Source organism: Barbus barbus, assembly GCF_936440315.1.
Source record: "Barbus barbus genome assembly, chromosome: 44".
Taxonomy (NCBI): Eukaryota; Metazoa; Chordata; class Actinopteri; order Cypriniformes; family Cyprinidae; genus Barbus; species Barbus barbus.
The window spans coordinates 20,167,728-20,189,576 of record NC_136722.1 but is presented as its reverse complement, the minus strand read 5'-3'; the positions used below and the strand labels follow the sequence as shown (position 1 = coordinate 20,189,576).

The following is a 21,849-nucleotide window of genomic DNA, read 5'->3' as shown; positions in this document are numbered from 1 at the left end:
CTTTTAGAAATGCTTCATTTACTACAACTCCCTCCAATTCGAGAGAGTGTTCAGATTGACCGGTTCGGGTGTTAAATCTGGATTCTGAAGCTAAATAAATTGAGAAGCGCTGTTGTATGACGCAAAATACATGAAAATACATACATGTAAATGCAGAAAAAATTCGATTGAGATTGTGTTTCTAAATGTAATTAAACTTGATGATGAACTTAAGATAAAACGACATGCATATATAAGCTGTGACTTATGTAGTGGCATTTGAAATCCCTGGAGTCTGCTTGGAAAAAATCTAATCAACCCAAGAGCCCACTACAGATGAAAAGAAGGGGGGTGGAAAGCAAAGAAAGAAAAATATGACATTTCATATTCATGCAATATGAAATGTAAACATTAACACCATTATAAAAATGCCTTCCTCTACAGAAATATATTTTATACGAAAATTACATATCTTATATAAGGAACCTGTTGTACAACGTAAGGGAAATATATAAAATGTGATGCGTTAGATAATAGTTCTTTCTGTTTGTTTTGCTGTTTGTTATTGGGCTGATGTGTCCCAGATCTTGTTGGCTTGCTATATCCGAGATGCTAAAAGAAATTATGATACCCAGAAATAGATGCCCATGAAATGAAAATCAAAGTTTTGTGGCTTTTAGTCCATGTCTGTTAGCTTTGAGGCCATATATATGCGAGTGTATTCTTAAACATTTTAGCTTTTAGTGGATATACGCATTTAAAATACTCCCTCTCTTCCTGTGTGCACAGGGGAATAATAGGACTATCTGTCCAATAAAACGCTCTTGAAAATGGCAATGTCCCGTCTTCCTAATCTGACCGGCAACTGACAAGCAATAGAAAGTAGCTAAACATGTTCTTGCCAGACTACAGTATGATGTAAAATAAGGCTATTATAGTGAAAATGTAATATATATATAAAAAATATAAACAATTATACAAATATAATAAATAATAAAAATAAAAAAACACTTTCGTTTGTGTGTGTATGTGTATATATAGTACGCATATACATACTGACACACACACACGTGTATATATATATATATATATATATATATATATATATATATATATATATATATATACACATATATACACTCAGTTTACATATACACTCAACGAATTTAATAAACTAACATAAATATTACTCTTTATAAAGATTTGTGTATATGTATACGTATGTATATATATATATATATATATATATATATATATATATATATATGTGTATGTATGTATGTATGTATGTATGTATGTATATATATACACACACACACACACATATATATATACACATATATACACTCAATGTACATATACACTCAACGAATTTAATAAACTTTAACATAAATATTACTCTTTATAAAGATTTAATATTAATTAATAATAAATTAATATTAACACTTTAAATGTTAACAGTATCTCAATAATACGCCAAGTGACATCACTGTAAAGGAAAGTTGTTTCGAGACAGAGCAAGATCTCACATTTTGATGAAACATTACAAAGTCAAACCTTTACTTCAATTGAGCACAATGAGACCAGAAATATTTATTAAGAAAGTCAATGTGCAGATACACAACATACCTTGTTTGCAATACTGGTAATGAAGGCCTTTATGTTCAGATTGGTCAGGGTGGCTTTTCTGACACGGTGCATCAGCACACTTCAAACATTTGTAAGAAAACAACACTGTGCTTGAATTAGCCCACATGCAATGCAAAGTAAAGTTATTTACAGTAAGAACAGAGAACTTTGTGTCGTCGCCCCACTGGAACGGCACATTCCAGCCAATTACAAACACTCTACAGTACCCAGAGGAAATCAAACCCCCAGCTTTTGTGCCGGAGGACTTTTTTCCCAGCAACTACATCTCAAAAGACGCCATATTGATGACACACCGGTTTTGAATGACAAATAGGATAATTTGGAGCTGCCCAATTAAATATTCATGCCCAATCAGAATGGATGTGGTACGTTTGGCCCCTGGATGTGAATGGCGTGTGACAGGAGGCAGCCGACTGGGGCTGCTGGGAAGGAAGGAAGGGAGGGAGGGCTGCTACTGTAGCTCACAATCATTATTTCGCATTTTACAAACACACAGCTGTTTAAAAATTCACCACGCTAATGACTTCAGATGATGTATCAGTAATTTGGAAGAGTGCTTTTTCCTTTACAATGAGCACAAAGGGGGGAGGACGTAAGACTGGAACAGAGCAAGGAAAAGGAGACGTGGAAAGAAGGGAGGGAAAAAAAACCACTCCCCGTCACCTTCGATGTGAAACGCACAACTTGTACCATGGACGCGGACACAAAAAGTGCACAAAACAGACCAGTAAGAGCAGAGTAAACACTCAAGTAACACCTGCACGTTTAGATTCACACGCAGCTGGATGCCCATAATAATCCCGTCTCACAATTCTCAAAGCTCGCTGCAGACTAGAGTGCACAAGGCTGCCATTAATACCACTTACCGGGGTGACAGTGGGGTAATTACTGTAGTGCTGCGGCCAGGTACCGGCGCCACAAAGGACCACACAGCGCTACTGTCCCGCTTTTATAAACCAGAGTGGCTGATCATAATGTGACATTAGTTTTGACCTGCTTTTCTTTATTTGATCATAAATTATCCTTAGCCTAAAGGATTATGGATATTGCAGGAGTCTTGGCCCGGGAGAGGGTCTGGAGTGGGCTTTGACGCTGAGATGAAGGCTAATCTCGGAAGATGCTAGGCCTATCGCACTTCTGATCTGCGCCGAGATGATTAATACAGAGAGGGGACACTGAGCAGCTGCGGGAAGACATAAAGCCACACTCGCATAAATATCTCTCTCGCTGGTGTTCCTCTCCGCTTATTGTGAAGGAAAAAGCACTCTTCCAAATCAGCGATACATCATCTGTTATGATCATCGGCGTGTGTATCTTACAAAATATGCATGTAGAACATGAAACGGTGCAGTGGTTCATATTCAGCTTCCTGTACGATGAATAGATTAGCACAAATGTATTAAAGCTCTGGCTCTTTGAAAATACAATAGTTCTATTTAATGTAGATACAATTTAAAGTAGAAAACTAACCATAGACCATTAATGAATCAAAGACATGGTAGTGATTATGACTAGTACTAGACTGAAATATCATCCAGTCCAATTAACCAAATGACATAGATTTTGCTGAATAAAAACAACATGAAATAAAAATGTATTTATTAAGACATATTTTTGGTTTTGCATGATAAAGTTTAAGAAAAAATAAAAACGTTTGTCTTCATACTCATTCAACCAAATGTTTATATATATATATATATATATATATATATATATATATATATATATATATATTTGTATTTTATTTTAGTTTTTTTTTTGGTATTTTAGTATTTTAACCACTTTTTCTTGTTTTAGTTTTTCATAACTACAGCAACAGTAATTTAAACATATTTTAAAATAATTTATTAAGCAACTGTTTACTATTTAAATACTTTTATTCTTTTATAATTTATTCCTGTGATGCAAAGCTGAATTTTCAGCATCATTACCCCAGTCTTAAGTGTCACATGATCCTTTAGAAATCAATATGATGATTTGGTGCTTAAGAAATGTTTGTTATTATTATCAATGTAGAAAACATTTGCTTAACATTTTTGTGGAAACAGGGATACATTTTTATTCAGGATTATTTGTTTGTTTGTTTATTTTGATGAATAAAAATAAAGAGAACAGCTTTTATTTAAAATAGTAAACACTTTTGACCATTGTAATGCACTTCAGATGAAAGTATTCATTTCGTTGAAGACCTTGTAAAATCAGGTTTTGTTGCTTTTAAGGTGATTGCACACTGCTTCCGAAATTTTCGTATGCATTTTTCGTATTCGTTATCCTAAACATTTGTCACGCATAGAAACATTGCACACTAAGTCCAAAGTGTATTAATTAATCCGTTGCGAAAAAATTCGCAAAACAGTACTAAATGGAGTCTTCAAGCAGTAAGGTTGATTTTGTTGTCCTCTCGCTTTTTAAAAAAAGAGAAAAAGAAAGTAAATATTGGGTTCATCTAATCCTGAGATACAGAGAGGAAGGAGTAGCGGGATTATCACGGGAGATTCAAAGTTTACTTCAGGATGTCAGTGGGTCAGTTTGATGCTTTATATTATATATTAAAGGGGTAATCAGATGCCCATTTTCCACAAGTTGATATGATACTTTAGGGTCTTAATGAAAAATCTGTAACATAGTTTGGTTAAAATTTCTCAATGGTAGTGTAAAAAAACACCTTTTCAAACCTGTCAAAAACAGCTCTTGTCAGAGCAAACTGTTTTGTAGTATTTTCCTTTAAATGTTAATGAGCTCTGCTGACCCCGCCCCTCTCTTCTGAGCCACTCTCTGAGGGACTGTTTACTTTATCATTCATCGTGAAACTTGCTAATTAGCACATTATTAGGAAAGGTGATTTGCAAAGATTCATTAAAAACCCTTATACTCACTTCTTCTGTAGGTGAAGCTGGATAATGAATAATTTGAGCGAACATAGACGCATTTAGGTAGATAAGGGTGTGCATTCCCTTCAAAAACAAATGTAATCCACTGCGTCTTCAGCGGCTCAGATGTAGGGAGTAAATGACGACTGCTATATTCATTATTACATCCAACAACAGAATGCCTCAATCGCTTAATCTGAGACATCTTGTCTTCCCCTGTACCGGAGTCGACACAATGGTGGTCAGCGCTTTCAGCTCACTCAGGGCGGATCTAAGGTAAGACAGTCTTTTCAATTAACTATCGTGGGCGTGGTCTGCACAGAACTACGTCATTCTGACAGGGCTCTCAGAACAGCCTGATTTGAAAAAGGGGATTTTAAAATAGGGATTTAAAAAAACAAAAAAACACTGGGTGGATTTTTATCATTATGGGATGGATGTGTACATACACTTCCAACACACATTTATGTTCAAACAACTTGTAAAGTGAATTGTGCATCCAATGACCCCTTTAAAAAGACCACCAATTTCTGAGAACTCGGTGTGCAAGGATCTTTACAGTGCTTTGTGCTGCGAGACAAAGTGGATGCACTTGACAATCACCATTCTGGATTTTGGCGTTTGCTTGTACAGTGGCTCTGAATTGTCAAAACACCTCTCAAAATGCTTGCTACGAATGCGGAAAATGCAGAAAATCAAATCCGATCTGAATTTTTTTATGATGGAGGAAAGTTTTAGAGGCAGTGTGTAAATGTGATTGACACAGCGTGAGATCGTATTTATTTTTCAAAATGCTAAAATTTCAGACTCAGTGTGCAATGGCCTTTAGTCCATGTATGAGATGATCCACAAAGTTTTCCATAAAAATTGACAAAAAATCTTGATGACACTGCACACTAAATAGATTTTTGTCCCATCTAATGCTCTCTAAAATGTTTCTAATGGTGTGTGCACAGCAAAAGTTAATTTAATAAGTTGCGTGAGTAGATTACAAAGTCAATGCAAAGATGCAAATAGATGTGAATTTGCGCAATTTTCACCTCAATTTCAACTTCAACTCGAGTTGAAAATTCACATGACGTGTTGTCGCGCAAGGCAATCAACGAAGAGAGCTTATTGACACATCCCGTTGTATCAGAAAATGTTTATTGTTTTTATGTTTTTATTCACATGAGTGACGCGAAAAACATCTCGTGAGTAACTTAGAGTAACGTGATTCAAATTGTCGCTTTGCTTTTGGTGCATACACCATAAGTGTTCGCTGAAATATATTTATATTGAAATATAAATCTTTTGCTAAAAACCCATACTGACCACTAGTTATAACATCACATATAGAAACCAACACTTATTCAGTAGGCTTGCCTTAACGAGAAACAGTATTTAGCCAAGAGTTAGCCAATCACAACAGAGGTCATTTGTATATAGAAGCCTGCAAGGTACAGCAATAAAATCCAGCTTGTTTATTAAGGTCAGAGAGAAGGTGAAAAACAGCCATGCAAAACTAAATGATGACGGTTTTGGCGCAAAAAACCTTGACTAATGTTCTAAGTGGACTTCTGGGGAAAAACAAAATGCTACAAAATTCTATTCTGACACATGGCCCAAAAAACAGCTGTTCCACGGCAGGTCGAAATGTATAAACACATTCATAAAGATGAGACCCAACAGATCAAAATGAGAATCTGTGAGAGGGGCACCTTCAGTTGATTGCTGAGAGTTTTTGTCTCTCTTTTCAAAAAATGTAGCTTGGGGGAGAAAAAAAAAGAGGGCGAAAACGAGAAAGAGTGAGAATAAAATAACCTATTCCCTCCTCTGACATGCCGGGGCTCCGCACTACGGCTGTGGACAGGAATACCATTGTTTTTTTTTTCCTCTCCCAAGGTAACATTAAAGACACGGCACATCCAGACACATTTTAGACCCTCATCCGTCTCCCCTGGCCAGCAGCCCAAGTGCTTAGCAAATGTCAACAGAAAATAATGCACACACGAAGGCAATCTTATTTGTTCAAGAATTGCTCTAGGTCACAGCAATTCAGCTGGGCTTTGAGAGCGGCGCTCAGAAAAAGACTGCCTTGCAGTGCAGTGCATTAGATACAGTGCCGGGACTTTTCTGAGCTGTAACGCAATCAAATGCATACACAATTTTTCCTTTCTTTCCTTCCCGCTGTTTTATTACCCTCCCAAAAAAAATCATAAATAAATAAAATAATCCAGTGCGTTCAAATGAAAGCTGTTGATTAGCGGACCACTGCAAGCTGATTTATTCTCCCCCTTCTATATCTGCTTCCTACCTTATCGTTTTACTTGAGTAATAATCTAGCGTTTGAATGTTTTCCATGATGAGTGTATTATGGGGTTCTAGAATGTGCAGGAAGCTAATCTCCCAATTCATTGTTTTCATTATATCTCAACCAAAATAAACCCGCGACGGGAAAAGTACAATTCAATAAAACCTAGGCCTCCCAGGATTTGCCATTTTAATGATTGCTTACCTTTATGAATTAGTTGTCTCCACAAATTCAGCTCTTCACTTTTTCTTGGAGAAACTAATAATTCTGTTCATAATCTTGGGGTTGCGGCAAATTGTATCTTCTTTTAATCACGGAGTGTTTTAGGAATATAACAAAGGAGTTAAAAAAGCCCAGATGAATGCTGCTGAAAGCATCAAGAGTACAAAAAATAAAATGCATACAAAGAGCCAAAAGCTATCTATAGAAATCTAATGTCAAGAAAGATGAACAAAAAGGCTGGAGCTGTGGCATTCTGGGTAGTGCATGTGTTGATGACATTTGCTCGGCCTGTATCACAACATATTGCAAAATAAAAATTCCAAATCTATTTTTCCAAAATAGATTCCAAATTTTTATTAAAAAAATATATATATTATGCAAAGAATATATTACAGTAAAGCCAACATGGAATAAAAAAATATCATATTTACTTTCACAGTACACTTTCTTGATTTTTATTGTGCCACAACAAATTTTCTAAATTATAATTTTTTTAACTATTCAAAAATATGGTATTATATTATATTATATTAGATTAATGAAATTTTAATCATACGTTGTCAGCATGATCTAAGTTTGATTTGTTGTTAGTTGGAATTGTTATCCTCCAATGTTGAAATCTTCCAGTGTAACCCCAATCCAAGTTACTATTTAATCATCTGAAATACAGTGAAAAACTTTTGGCACAGTAGTCAAATGATAATATGATGAGATCATTGCCAGTTACAAACGTGTTCTGTTTTATTCTGAATTGTGTTTTAGTGCTTTGTTAACTCTCATCCATGGCACAGGCTGTGCTGAACACACGGTGCGGTGCGGTGTTGAATCTGTCTTGCCCGATAGACTCAGCTGTGTCAGTCTGCTCGGGCATCTGGATGCAAGTTTAATGATGTCAGCGGTGCAGCTCGGCTGGGGACAGGTGGGAAGAGAGCACCAGGTGAGGTGAGATTACGCTGTGCGCTGAGGGTTAGGACAGCGGCCGTCAGAACTGTCAAAACCATCCGGCCTGGGTCTGTCTGGGATCAGGGGATAACCAACAGCTGCAAACACAGCAGACTGAAAAATGAAGAGTGTGCGCGCAGATCTCCGCCTGAAGGATCATATGCATTTGACTGACACATCACTCAAAGCTGTCAGGTGTAGATCACATTCTAGATGTGACATTCCTAATCCAGCTGTAGCTGATCTAACTATAAAAATGCCCATTCAGATGACAAGAACACAAACTGTAAACTGTAATTTTAAGGGTGCAACCATCGGTCAGAAATACCGTTTCGAGGTATTTAAAGTTAAACGGAATCAAATGTGTGGCTACCATGGTAACATATATGGTGGGAGAATGTAGGATCTGTCAAAGTGGACAAGTAAGGTTAAATGTACATGCCGTCTGCACAGTTTCACCTGTCATCTTAATTGCTTCGACACTTGTGGTTTTTTAACCAATTAAAGCAGACTCTCGGACGGTTCGGTGAGAGCAGGCCTTTGTTCCGATGCTACGGCATGTTTGTATTTATGAATTTCAAGCTGCAACATGCAAATCACTACATAAGAATCAGCATATTAGTATGATTTCTGAAGGATCATGTAACACTGAAGACTGGAGTAATGACTGCTGAAAATTTAGGTTTGCGTCACAAGATTAAATTACAATTTAAAATAAACTGAAAATAGAAAACAGTTGTTTTAAATTGTAAATTATATATATATATATATATATATATATATATATATATATATATATATATATATATATATACACACATATACATACATATTTACATACACATACAGGTACTGTACATCTCAAAAAGTTAGAATATCGTAGAATTTTTTTTGTCATTTCAAAAAGTGAAACTTTCATATATATTTTAGATTCATTACATGTAAAGTAAAACATTTGGAAAGTTTTTTTGTTTTAATTTTGATGATTAGAGCTTACAGCTCATGAAAGTCAAAATCCAGTATCTCAAAATATTAGAATATTTCCTAAGATCAATCAAAAAAAGGATTTGCAAAGCAGAAAAGTTCAAGTTATTTAAAGTATGTGCATTTATGCACTCAATACTTTATCAGGGCTCCTTTATCACAAACTCCAGCATCAGTGAGGAATGGCATGGAAGCGATCAGCCTGTGGCTCTGCTGAGGCACTATTGAGCCTTCAGCTCGTCTGTATTGTTGGATCGACTGTTTCTCATCTTTCTCTTGAAAATATCCCATAGATTCCATATGGAGTTCAGGTCAGGCATGTTGACTGGCCAATCAAGCACAGTAATATCATGGTCGGCAAACCACTTGGAAGTTGTTTTGGTACTGTGGTCAGGTGCTAAAGTCCTGCTGTAAAAGCAAAAAGCAGATGCTTCTGATGTTGTTTCTGTTTCAGAAGTGGCTTGGTAGTCCTTTTCCTGAAGACATCTGAGCGTGGTGACTCTTGATGCACTGACTCCAGCTTCAATCCACTCCTTGTGAAACTCTCACAAGTGTTTGAATCAGCTTTGCTTGACAGTATTCTCAAGCTTGCGGTCATCCCTGTTGCTTGTGCACCTTTTCCTACCCAATTTCTTCCTTCCAGTCAACTTTACATGTAATATGCTTTGACACAGCACTCTGTGAACAGCCACTCCTTTCAGTAATGACCCTCTGTGACTTACCCTCTTTGTGGAGGGCGTCAATGTTCGTCTTCTGGATCATTGCCAAGTCAGCAGTCTTCCCCATTATTGTGGTTTCAAAGAACAAGAGATACCCAGAATTTATACTGTAGAGATGGTCGTATATATATTGAGATACTGGATTTTGACTTTCATGAGCTGTAAGCTCTAATCATCAAAATTAAAACAAAAAAAACTTTTGAAATGTCTTACTTTACATGTTATGAATGTAAAATATATATGAAAGTTTCACTTTTTGAAATAAGTTACAAAAAAAATGAAGTTTTTCACGATATTCTAACTTTTTTTTAGATGTACCTGTGTGTGTGTATGTGTATATATATATATATATATATATATATATATATATATATACACACACACACACACATTTGGTTAACACTCCAGAAAATGCATGCTAGCAGTGATAAATAGCTAAAAAAAACACCTACTCTGAGGATATTTTTATTTCTCTAGTTAATTAAACATTGATCTGGCTGATAAAAAAAAAAAGCTATACCTGAACAAAGTAGCAACTTTTTCAATTTTAACTTCTTCACAAAAGTCAGTTTTTTTAACTTTACCAGAGTGTTGTGGGTGGTTGTGAGCATACTGGTATGAGTTTTCTATTAAAATCAAATCACTTACTCTATGTTTAGCAATAGTAAAATTAATGGTTACCTTAGCAAGCACTGCTAGAAAATGAATGTTATCAACACATCACTTGCTGAAGACCACGGAGATCAGCCCACAAGCTTTTTGTGAGTAATCCAACAGAATCTCACAATTAAAGCTGCTGCTCTGACCTGAGATCAGGTGTGGCGCAGTGGTAATGAACAGAGGCAACTGCTGAAATGACCCAAACACTGATCAGTAAGAAGGTGAGAACCCACACACACACACACACACACACAAGACTGAAAAAGAAAAAGAGATCACAAAATGCTGTGCTCAAACTAGCATCACCAGCACAAGCACTATGGCTCAATATGCCACCAAATCATCGCTTTATAAAATTCTAAAATATATTTTGTAAAAGTGCTGTATACCAGCACAGTATTTGTTCACTACCTTAATATGCCATCATTTTCAGCACTGCATGGCACGGAGTAAGAAATGTTTACAACTGTTATTGTTAACAAATCTATTAATAACTGTTTAATATTTGTTAATTAAAATAAAAGCTGGACTATATCAGAAATATTAAATGAAACACCTGAAAAAAATGTTAATATCATAAATTGAAGTTGAAGAACTAAAATGACTAAAACTAAAACTTAATATATAATACAAATATGCTTAAAACAAAACAGAAATATTTTAAAGGGAAAAAATAATAACAACTAGAAATAATGCCTAACTGAAATCAGTTTAAGTACAACAATTATTTAAAGTAAAGCTGACATAAAATAAAGCTTAAATAATTAAAAAATAAATAAATAATAAAAATGACAAAGGCAAACTAGAAAATTACGAAATAAAACCTAATACAAAATGCCATAATAGTAAATAATCACTTTTTCTATAGCTGTTCCCAAAACATTACAAAGTGGTTTGCTGGGAGTCAAAAGAGCCCATCTTCAAATTCTTCTGACACTTATGGCCTTTTCAAAATAAAAAGTCCATGGGATTTTGAGCCTGTTTTATCATTTACTGAAAGAAAACGTTACATCTGATTGTTTAGAAAAGTAATCTTTTCTCAATAAGCATCATGATTTGAGTTATATTTCATGTCCATAAAAGTATGCGACGAGTGACACTGAAGTTTTGTGCAGAAATATGTAGTAATATGTATGAGCAACAACAGCGACAATCTTTTTCGCATTAACTGAAGAAAAACTCACTATAAGCCATTCAGAAAAATAAAAAAGAAACCGCAAAGGCCCTGATGTCATTTTGATGGTGAATCTTCAGCCTTGATCTCTGCGCGTGAGGGGGTTGAATATATAAGCGCTATCCTCTACAGTAGTGCATTGACAAAGGTCACCCAAAGTCCTCTCAAGGTCCAGACCATTTGAAATCCAATTGAAATTCATATATCTATTGGATGTGTGTGGGGATGCTTTAAGGGCAATGTTTACCCCCCAGCCAAGTTCATCACTCTCTCCGGAGTGACAGAGGGGTTAACGACGCCCGGCGCGCGGCTTGTCCCGCTGGACAATCAGAGCAAATCAGCGAGCAGACGGATGACGGCCGTTACATCCGTGTGAGTCATAAGCTTGCATTTAGGGAACACGCGGCCATCCCTCAGCGCCGTGACAGTGCGGATGCGACTCCGCTGACTGATCAGACACCAGAGAGACAGACAGCGGTTTGAATAATAGGGAGCACTACGGGGAGCGAGGCAGGAGGCATGAGCGAGCATTCATTAGCCCCTTCACTAATGCTGTGACTGGACACCGTACCCCTGACCTTCACTGTGACCTCTAAGTTCACCTCCACAGGTGTGGATGGGCCGCACACAGACTGCCGCCCTTCTCACTCAGCGGATCTGGAAATCAGCACCTTGAGCTTGAACAAGGATCCAAATAAAAGATCTTGCTTGCTTAGTTAACAGTTGATTGCCTACAGCACCTTTCGCGCGTTCTCACTGAGATCACAGACATGCTCTGCAGGAAGGTGCCATCTTGGCAGGAAAAGGAAATAGACAAATGGCAAACCTCTGGGGAATACTTAGCTTAATAAAACAGACAAAATGTAGATGTATGTTTCTATTTTTTTTGTTCTCAACTCAAGCCATTTTATCGTTCCTGCCATCTGAAATGTAACTGGTTTATTTACAAATATCAAATGTGTGATTTTTGTTTATTACGAATTTTATTTGTCATGTGCACTACCTACAAGTGTAGAGTCAGTAAGATATTTTTAAATGTTATTTTTTTATTCAGCAATGATGCATTAATCAAACATGACAGTAAAAACATTTATATTGTTATAAAAAAATTATATTTCAAAGGAATGCTGTTATTTTAAACTTTCTATTCATCAGAGATCCTGAAAATTGCATTTCACATTTTCCAAAAAAAATTAAATAATTAGCAGCACAACTGTTTTCAACATGTTGACAATTATAATAACATTTGTTTCTTATGTGACAACTAGCCCCTGTGAAAAACCATCAGAAAATCCTGAAAAAAGTATCACATTTCCCCCCCCAAAAAAGAAAAGAAAATTAAGCAGCACAAATCTTTTCAACATGTTGATAATAAGAAATGTTTCTTATGTGACATCTAGCCCTGGTTTTTCTTATATATTCAAGTTCTCTTATATATTCAAGGTTTTTCAATATATTCAAATGCTGTTGCTTGCCTTTTAGAGATAAAGGATTTGCAGGTGAAATCAAATTACATTTTAGAATGATTTCTGATGCATCATGTGACACTGAAGACTGGAAAAAAAGTTAAAAGCTAAAAAAGTCATCACAGGAATGAATTAAATTTTAACAATACAATATACTTATTTTAAATTGTAACAATTTCACAAATTACTGTTTTCTGATCAAATAAATTCAGCTTTCGAGCGGTAGTGTAAATGTAGTGGTTAAAAGGTGTAGAAATAGATTAAATTCAGCCCTTAATTTTCCCCAGCAAAAGAAAATTGAGTACATCAGGTGTGCCACAGCAGAGGAACAGTTAAGCTCCGTTATATTGCTTCCTTTAGCTTGGAGAGTATAAGAAGAGAGTCTGCAAGTTTCCCATTTCTATCAGGAGATTAATGACATGATTGCCTAAATTTATTCTCCAGCATTTGTTTTTGGGGAAAAGGTTTAGTTATTCATTTTGAAGGTCTGCGGAGTGATTTGTGCAGCGTGAAATTGGTGAAGTGTAGCTAACCTTGTTAACTTCCTCAATTAAAGTCATGTCGCAGGCTTATTTCCGTGTGATTATACGCTGAACGCCCTAGAACAGGCGTAATTGAGGGAAGGAACCTTTTCCATCGGCACCAATCTGCGCTCACCTCAGCCACCCCGCCAGCCTACCACAGGGTCAGATATAAGCTTCTTTTTTTTTTTTTTGCATTTCTAATCATACTCTCCTTTATTCTGTTTTTGTCTTGGTAATTAGCAGGTAAAATCGCATTTACTTCGGCGGACTGCGGTGGGCAGAAACGGTGAACAGCGTGACATCAGATAAATCCCATGAGATAAAAGCACACTTCAATTTGATTTCACCTGCAAAAATGTCTTATGAACTATAAGAAGCAAGCAACAGCATCAAAAATATGAAATTATTCAAACTTGAACATGTAAGGAAAACCGGGGCTAGTTGTCACACTGGAAAGACATTTTTTCCTAATATAAAGGAAAAAACTGGAGGCACATGGACGTGAATGTATTCATATTTACATTTGCATGTATAAGCACACTCCCTTGTCATAACCTTTGCCATCGATCCAGCCAATTACCACAACCTGGCCATAATTCATAAGCCTGGCAACTAACGGGCAATTTTCTATAAAGGGAATTTAATTAATTGCTATTTTGTTGCTGTTTGTGCATCCCTGATGATGTATTTATCTATGAGCCGCTTAAATATTGCTAGGAATTATGTTCATATACATGCAGTTCACTGTAATCCTCCCCGATCTCTTCTAATGAAGTTAAGCAGATTAGGGGAGATTTTTACAACGCTCGCTGTGAGCACCGGATTCTGTCATCTCAACACACTCCTCAATAAATCTATTCTTGCACCGTGGATCAGTGAGATGAAAGTGGATGAGAAATTAATTTAATACTCTTATTATTTTTTAAATATACAGGACTTTAATATAGTCATTTTAGAAGCTACTTTATATTCAAAGAAGTTGTAGGCTGTCAAGAAACGAACAATGATGAACAACCTGCTTAGCTATTTTAGTGACGATGAGGTCACGGTGCTGATTTAGAGATACCCGTTGCTGCATGACCTAAATTCTGTAAGTGCAAATTAATAAATTAGTCATCACAAACTAAACATGTCAACTAAATGCTGCCATGTGATCTAAAATGTTTGTATAAATGCCACAAATGACTGAACTAGTCATTAAGATCAACTAAATACTACGGTGTTATCTAGTTCTAACGGAAGTTGAATGGCTAACAAGTCATCACAAATTAAACAGGTAAACTGAATATCCCTATATAAACTAAAAGTCTTCATTTAAGTACCATAAATGACTCAACTAGTCTTTAAAAACTAAACAAGTCAACTAAATGCTGCTGTATGACCTACAGTCATTAAGTGCAACAAATGAACTAGACATCTCAAACCAAAGAGGTCAACTACACATCACTGTATGACCTATGGTCTTAAACAGGTTAACTAAATATCACTGTACAATGGAAAATCTCTGTTTTCGGTTAACTGGTACAAATGACTGATTTAGTCTTCACAAACCAAACAGGTCAACTAACAAATTAACTAAATGCCACCGTTTTAAGCTATAAAAGACTGAAGTAGCCAAAACTAAAAGGGTCAACTACATGCCTCCATATGACCATCAAAAGTCTTTAAGCACTACAGAATTAAACAACACAAACCAAAACATTGCTACATGGCCTACAGTCTTCAAGCTGATTGAACCTGTTATCACAAACTAAACAGGTTAACTACTTTTAAAGTGGCATAAATGACTAGTAAACACAAACCAAACACCAGAATATGACCTCAACTCTTCATTCAAGAGCCACAAATGACAAACGTCGTGGCTTGAGTTACAGTATGCGTCAAAGCTGAATACTGAGTAATAATGGTTTGCACAGAAGTGTGAGCAATAGTACAAGTGGAGCTGCCTTAGTACTAAAAAGAAAGAGACAAGCATGAAGACTGCGGCCGATATGGTGCTCCAGCAGAGTCAAATTAAACATTGACAGGTTAGTCGAGCGCAGTTTGCTCTGGGTCGCCATATAGCTGATCTGGAGCCCTAAGGGACGCCTTCTCCTTGCACAAATTAATACCTTCGAGAGGCCAACTGAACGGTGGCAATAAACTCATTTGTTCCCCAAATAATGAAGAATGACTCCCTCCCACCAATCCCCCACGACCACCACCACTAGTACTTTGGTCCTTGCCACATCTGTGACTGTTGCCATGGTGACCTGGTCTTACCTCACCGCTTCCCGAAGTGCTCCACGCTCACTCAGAGTCGTGTGTTTGATGTCATCAAAATTGTTCTCTAGTTTCACGCAGCTCTGCGAGAGAGAGAGAGAGAAAGAGAGAGAGAAATGAGATGACAGAGGAAGTGCTGTTATTTGTTTGTGTGTGTGCGTGGTACATCTCATTGATTGGGGCTGTTACACAGGCTTTGAACATAATCCACTCAAACATCATCAGCGAGACTGTTCCTCCATGCTCTCATGCAGATTGTACAGCACTGCCAGGGTTGTGCCACGTGATTCATCAGATGTGACAAGGCCAACTCCTGGGCTGGTACGAAATGTCGAAGCGTTCTGGGGCTCGGACTGCAGTTGTCATGGCAATCGACCCTTCTCTAGCCCCTGACCCCTGAAGGGAGGTGAGGAGTTTGAATGAAACCTGCTGGTACGGACAACCAGGTAATTACGAGAAGACACAATTTCTGCTCCTCAGTACTTTGGATTTAGACCACATTATAAACTCACGCAAAAGTCACACTGACAAACAAGCATACAAAAAACAACCTCCGGTCCCAACAATTGCCTGGATTCCTCCCTCCGCTTGGGGGAAGGTTTTTTTTTTTTTAATTATCATTATTTAATTTTTTTTAATTGCCAGATTTATTTTTTGTATTGTTTTTAGTGTCCTGTTTCTGACCCGTGAAACATTTTGAGCTGCACTTAAACTAATGCATTATTTATTATTATTATTAAAATAATACATATACTACTTTTATTTTTATATATATATATATATATATATATATATATATATATATATATATATATATATATATATATATATGTGTATATATGTATATATGTATATATATATATGTATATGTATATTATTCATTTATTTAAATAGCATCTTTCAAACTTATTGCTTGCACATTTATAATTATTATTATTAAAATTACACATATTAATTTTATTTATAAATGTATTATTATTATTATAAACAATATGTAAAATAAAATAAAAAAATACATCAGGATCAATCAATCTGTTTAATTCATCATTGTGAAGTAAGCTGTCTACTGGATCAGCCCTTGTTTTCCTATCTTATCTACTGATAGCAGAGTTAGAAACTGACTTCAGGCTCAAGCCATGCGTGATGGTTGGGAAAGCATGTAATGCAATTTCACATGCAAACTTGACCGTGAATAATTTTTTTATTCATCCAGCTCTCAGGTGACAGTTGGTCCCCATTCAGAAGTTGACAGCTCACATCAATCACAACCCTTGAAGAAGTGTTTCCACTCAGTGGAACGAATCCATGGATTCCTCTGCATTTAAACCTCACAAGGAAAATCATGTGATAAAGTATACAACAGGACTAACAACAACAAATGTTAGTAATATTGGTCACACTTTATTTTAAGGTCCGATTCTCACTATTAACAAACCATTAACTACGACTTTTGTCTCAATAAACTCCTATTGACTGCTTATTAATTGTTAGTAAGGTAATTGTTAAATTTAGGTATTGGGTAGGATTATGGATGTGGAATATGGTCATGCAGAATATGTGCTTTATAAGCACTAATAAACAACCAAAATAGAGGCATGCTAATAAGCATCTAGTTAATAGTGAGAATTGGTCTCTATACTAAAGTGTTACCGTAATATTCAGTGAATGATTCAGAAGATTGTTGCAAAAGACTAAACAGCTAAATTGGTCTTTGATTCTGTTAGAAAACATTCTATGGGAAGTAAAGAACAGATGATAAATTTAGAAAACTAAGACTCAGGGTTATTATAGTTAATTAAAACAAAATTTTAAACTAAAACCATAAATCAAAATTCGTTACTTGATTTTTATTAAATAAAATTAAATATAAAAATCTTAAACTTACTTTATTTTAGCTAGCTGCCAAGACAGAGAGAGAAAAAAATAAAATGACAAAACAAAAAATTACTTACTTAAACTTAATATTGAAGGTTAACATATATAAATAAAAAAATAGTTCAAAATATTAACAGAATCTGTAATAGTATATCAATGAAGCTAAAATAACAATTGCTGTTAAAATTTATGTTATATTTATTAATTTGTATTTATATTTATAATTTTAACTTGCATTTTTAAGTAGCATGACACTAGCCTAGTTGGCTAAAAATTTAAGATTTTCTAGTAAAAAATCTGTGACAAAAATAAAAACAATTTATATAATGATTCTAATATACATAAAACACACACACACACATATACATATACATATATATACATATATATATATATATATATAGGTTTTTTTATTATTTGACTGTAAATGGTTATGTGAATGTGGTAATAAGCATGTAGCTTAACAAAAACTATGCTTCAAAGAGCGTTCTACTAATAAATCACTTGACTGATGTACACAGTGTTCATATTTCTACTATGACAGCAGTGAGTTTGTCAGCACTGCTGCTTGAGTCTCATACAGTAGCGACGGTGGAAAAGCCAGCGTTTGGTGAGGCACGCGGCGGGCACAAGGAGTTTGGAATCTAATAACAGAGCGCGTTCGCCCATTCTGACTGACATTCAATTTACATGATTACAGACAAAGTGCAAGTCAGAGATTTTTTTAATTACATTTCCCTCCCTCATCTTTCCATGCTGCTCTCGTCTAACTGAGTGGCATTAACAAATGTTTTATTTTATGTTGCTCAAACAATAAAAACACAATGATATGGAAATTGATAATTATTGCACTGTCTGAGCTTGTGGGTGACAAGGAAATATTGCATCGGGAAGCAGAGATATTTGGGAAATAATGTGCGTGGGCACCGCATTCTCAAAGCGCTCTATCGGCGAGCCAAAGTCTGTGATTTGAATAACTCAATAATGGCGCTCGCACACACATATATGATTTACACTGCAAAAATCAAACTTCAGCTCCCTTGACAATCATGAGGGCCAAAGAATAGCACATATTCAAATATGACAATCAATTTAAAGGGGTGGGATACATTCGGTCTGAGAGTGAAATCGCTGGGACCAGTAGCCCATTAGTGCCTTACCTAAATGCACCTATAACCTATAAATCTACAAAAAAAAAAAATAAATAATCACAATTTGACTATTAATGCTGCCTCAATGTAGAATAAACTGAATTGTTCAAATCTACAAAATGTATCCAAAAATAAAATAAAAATATATAGCCAATATAAAACTAATTGGTATAATGTTTAAAAGTTTGGGGTCTCCAATTTTTTTTTATTAGAAATATTAGAAAGGACATTAAAATGATCAAAAGTGACATTTATTATGCTAAAAAAAAGATTTCTGTTTCAAATAAATGCTGTTCTTTTGAACTTTCTATTAATCAAACCTCACATGCAGCATGGTTTCCATAATTTTCTTTTTCTGTTTTTAACATTAAAGTGCCCCTAATATGGGTTTTTGAAAATTATCTTTCATGCAGTATGTAACAGCTCTAAGTTAATGAAAACATCTTGCAAAGTTTTAAATCTGAAAGTGCACCATGTATAAAGTTATTATCTCTCAAAAGAAAGAGTTGACTGAATCATTGAAACGAGTCGTTTTTAAAACGAATCCCAAGCCGTTTTATGTTGACGTCAACATGAAACATTAGCATATTGCCCGCCCACTTGTTGCACGTGCAGACCTGGGAAAACTTGATTTTCGCGTTGGTCTGAATGAAAATGCTAATGATTTTTTTGCCGCTAGGTGCCACATTTAGAGCATTGGTTTCGTAAAATGAATCGTTGAGTGAATCATTTGGGAGTAGTTGATCAAATAAGGTAAAAAATAAATGCATATTATAAGAAAATGAAAGTGTTTTTGACCTTGCATGCATGTCAACCGGTTGTTGAGGATTCCCAAAACCAAAATATGAACCTTTCATAACCCATAATAGGGGCACTTTATAAATAATGTTTCTTGAGCATGAAATTGATCAATTAGAATGATTTCTTAAGGATCCTGTGGCATTGAAGACTGGAGTAATGATGCTGAAAAATTAGTTTTGCCAAAGGAATAAATTACATTTTAAAATATATTAAAATACTGTACAAAACAGTTTTTTATTCAATTATAAAATTGACAATATTACGGTTTTACAGTAATATTACTGTTATTTTTTCTAAAAAAATAAATGCAGCCTTGGTGAGCATGAGATTTCTTTCAAAAACAACAAAAAAAATCTTTTGAATTTACATAATTATTAAATATTAAAAAGCTTTACTAAAAAGATGTGTTTTGAGCAGTTTCCTATAGACACAGATACACTTGTAATTCATGTTCACACTGTACGATGAGCAGATTAACAGTCCTCAAGTGATTTAAAAATGTTTCTTTAGTATAAATGTGATTAATAAGACTCATTACATGTAGTGGTACAACACGCTCCTCATCAAATCTGTGATATGGTTTTTAAGGGATCCCTATCAATAATAGTTCTCAGCCAAAAAGCTTCAATAATGACTGCATCTTCCCTCCCCTCAGATGGAAAAAAGAAAAGACCCTAAAGACACTGACAAGACGACCAGCTGTATATGGAAATCTCATTAAAGAAAAAGCATGACAGAAAGCAGCCCGTCCCGAGTCTCAACCCATTCAGATGATTCCAGTGCTGCTGGTAGCGCACACACACAGCCAGCTGAGCAGGCATAAAAAGCCTTTTGTGTTTTCCTTTATACATTAAGTAGCATGTAAAGCGCAAAAAAGGACTTATTAAGGGTTTCTATTAACATCAAAACCCAACATTGTAATCTCCTCCCCTTCGCCTGAATGGATTAGGCGGCGGATACGGTGCTCTAATCCATGTAGTGGAGGCTAAATCCTGTGAGGAAAAGGAGGAAAGTGTGGCATTATGGGATGGGTGGCATTGGGAGAGGGGGGGTTGAGGTGTGCATGTTCCAGCAGGTAACTGGACCCTTGATCACTGCACCCTTTTCTCACCCGAAACTTACATTCTAGCCCAGTAGGGCCGATATCGGCTCAGACGCTGGCGATCGATAGCTGTGTTGATCTGTGGCGTGTAATTGTGCAGGTAATTAGAGAGGAGTGCTTGCACACACTTTAATTCACAGTTTAAGACTAAAGCCTGTGCTAAAGTAACACATTGACCAGGCCATTGCATCTCATTGGATGCTGGCCAGTTGATGTTGGAGTAAAGATAAGGGGATAATGAAAATTCTTCACCCCAAAATGAAAATTTTGTCATTAATCACTTACCCCCATGTCGTTCCAAACCCATAAAAGCTTTGTTCTTCCTCGGAATACAATAAGATATTTTGGATGAGAACCGGGAGGCTTGTGACTGTCCTATTGACTGCATAGTAAATTGCACTGTCAAGGTCCATAAAAGTATGAAAAGCATCGTCAGAATAGTCCATCTGCCATCAGTGGTTCAATCTGAATTTAATGAAGTGACGAGAACAGGACGGACGGACGGATGGATGGAATGACAGAACAACTGATGGATGGATGGACAGGTGGAACTATATAACAATAGATACAACGACAGAACTGTAGAATGATACACAGAATTTTCGATTGAATGAGATAAATAAATTGAATGATAGACAGAACAATGGATAAAAGGATGGATGGATGGACGGACGGATGGAGGATGGAACTATTTAACAATAGATACTACGATAGATGGAACGACAGATAGAAGGACGGAATGATGGATGGATGGATGAACGGACAGACAGATTGAACTATATAACGTTATATAATACAGACTTTATAACTATATAAAGACAGATAGACAGAACAATAAATAAAACGATAGAACGATAGAACGATAGATAGATAGAACGATAGAACGATAGAACGATAGATAGATAGATAGATAGATAGATAGATAGAACGATAGAACGATAGAACGATAGATAGATAGATAGAACGATAGATAGATAGATAGATAGATAGATAGAACGATAGATAGAACGATAGATAGAACGATAGATAGATAGATAGATAGATAGATAGATAGATAGATAGATAGATAGATAGATAGATAGATAGATAGATAGATAGATAGATAGATAGATAGATAGATAGATAGATAGATAGATAGATAGATAGATGGATGGATGGAACAGACTCCATTAGAC

General features: G+C 35.7%; 1 pseudogene across 1 annotated transcript in view; it reads right to left on the bottom strand.

Moving 5' to 3' along the window:
* LOC306863142 (dihydropyrimidine dehydrogenase [NADP(+)]-like) overlaps positions 1 to 21,849 on the bottom strand; it is a 184,999-nt pseudogene that overhangs the window by 131,077 nt on the left and 32,073 nt on the right. The window contains exons 3-4 of the transcript in view: positions 15,746 to 15,828; positions 1,609 to 1,718 (exon numbers count right to left, since the gene is read on the bottom strand). The product of the transcript in view is annotated as a dihydropyrimidine dehydrogenase [NADP(+)]-like (transcript). The remainder of the gene's footprint in view (positions 1 to 1,608; positions 1,719 to 15,745; positions 15,829 to 21,849) is intronic.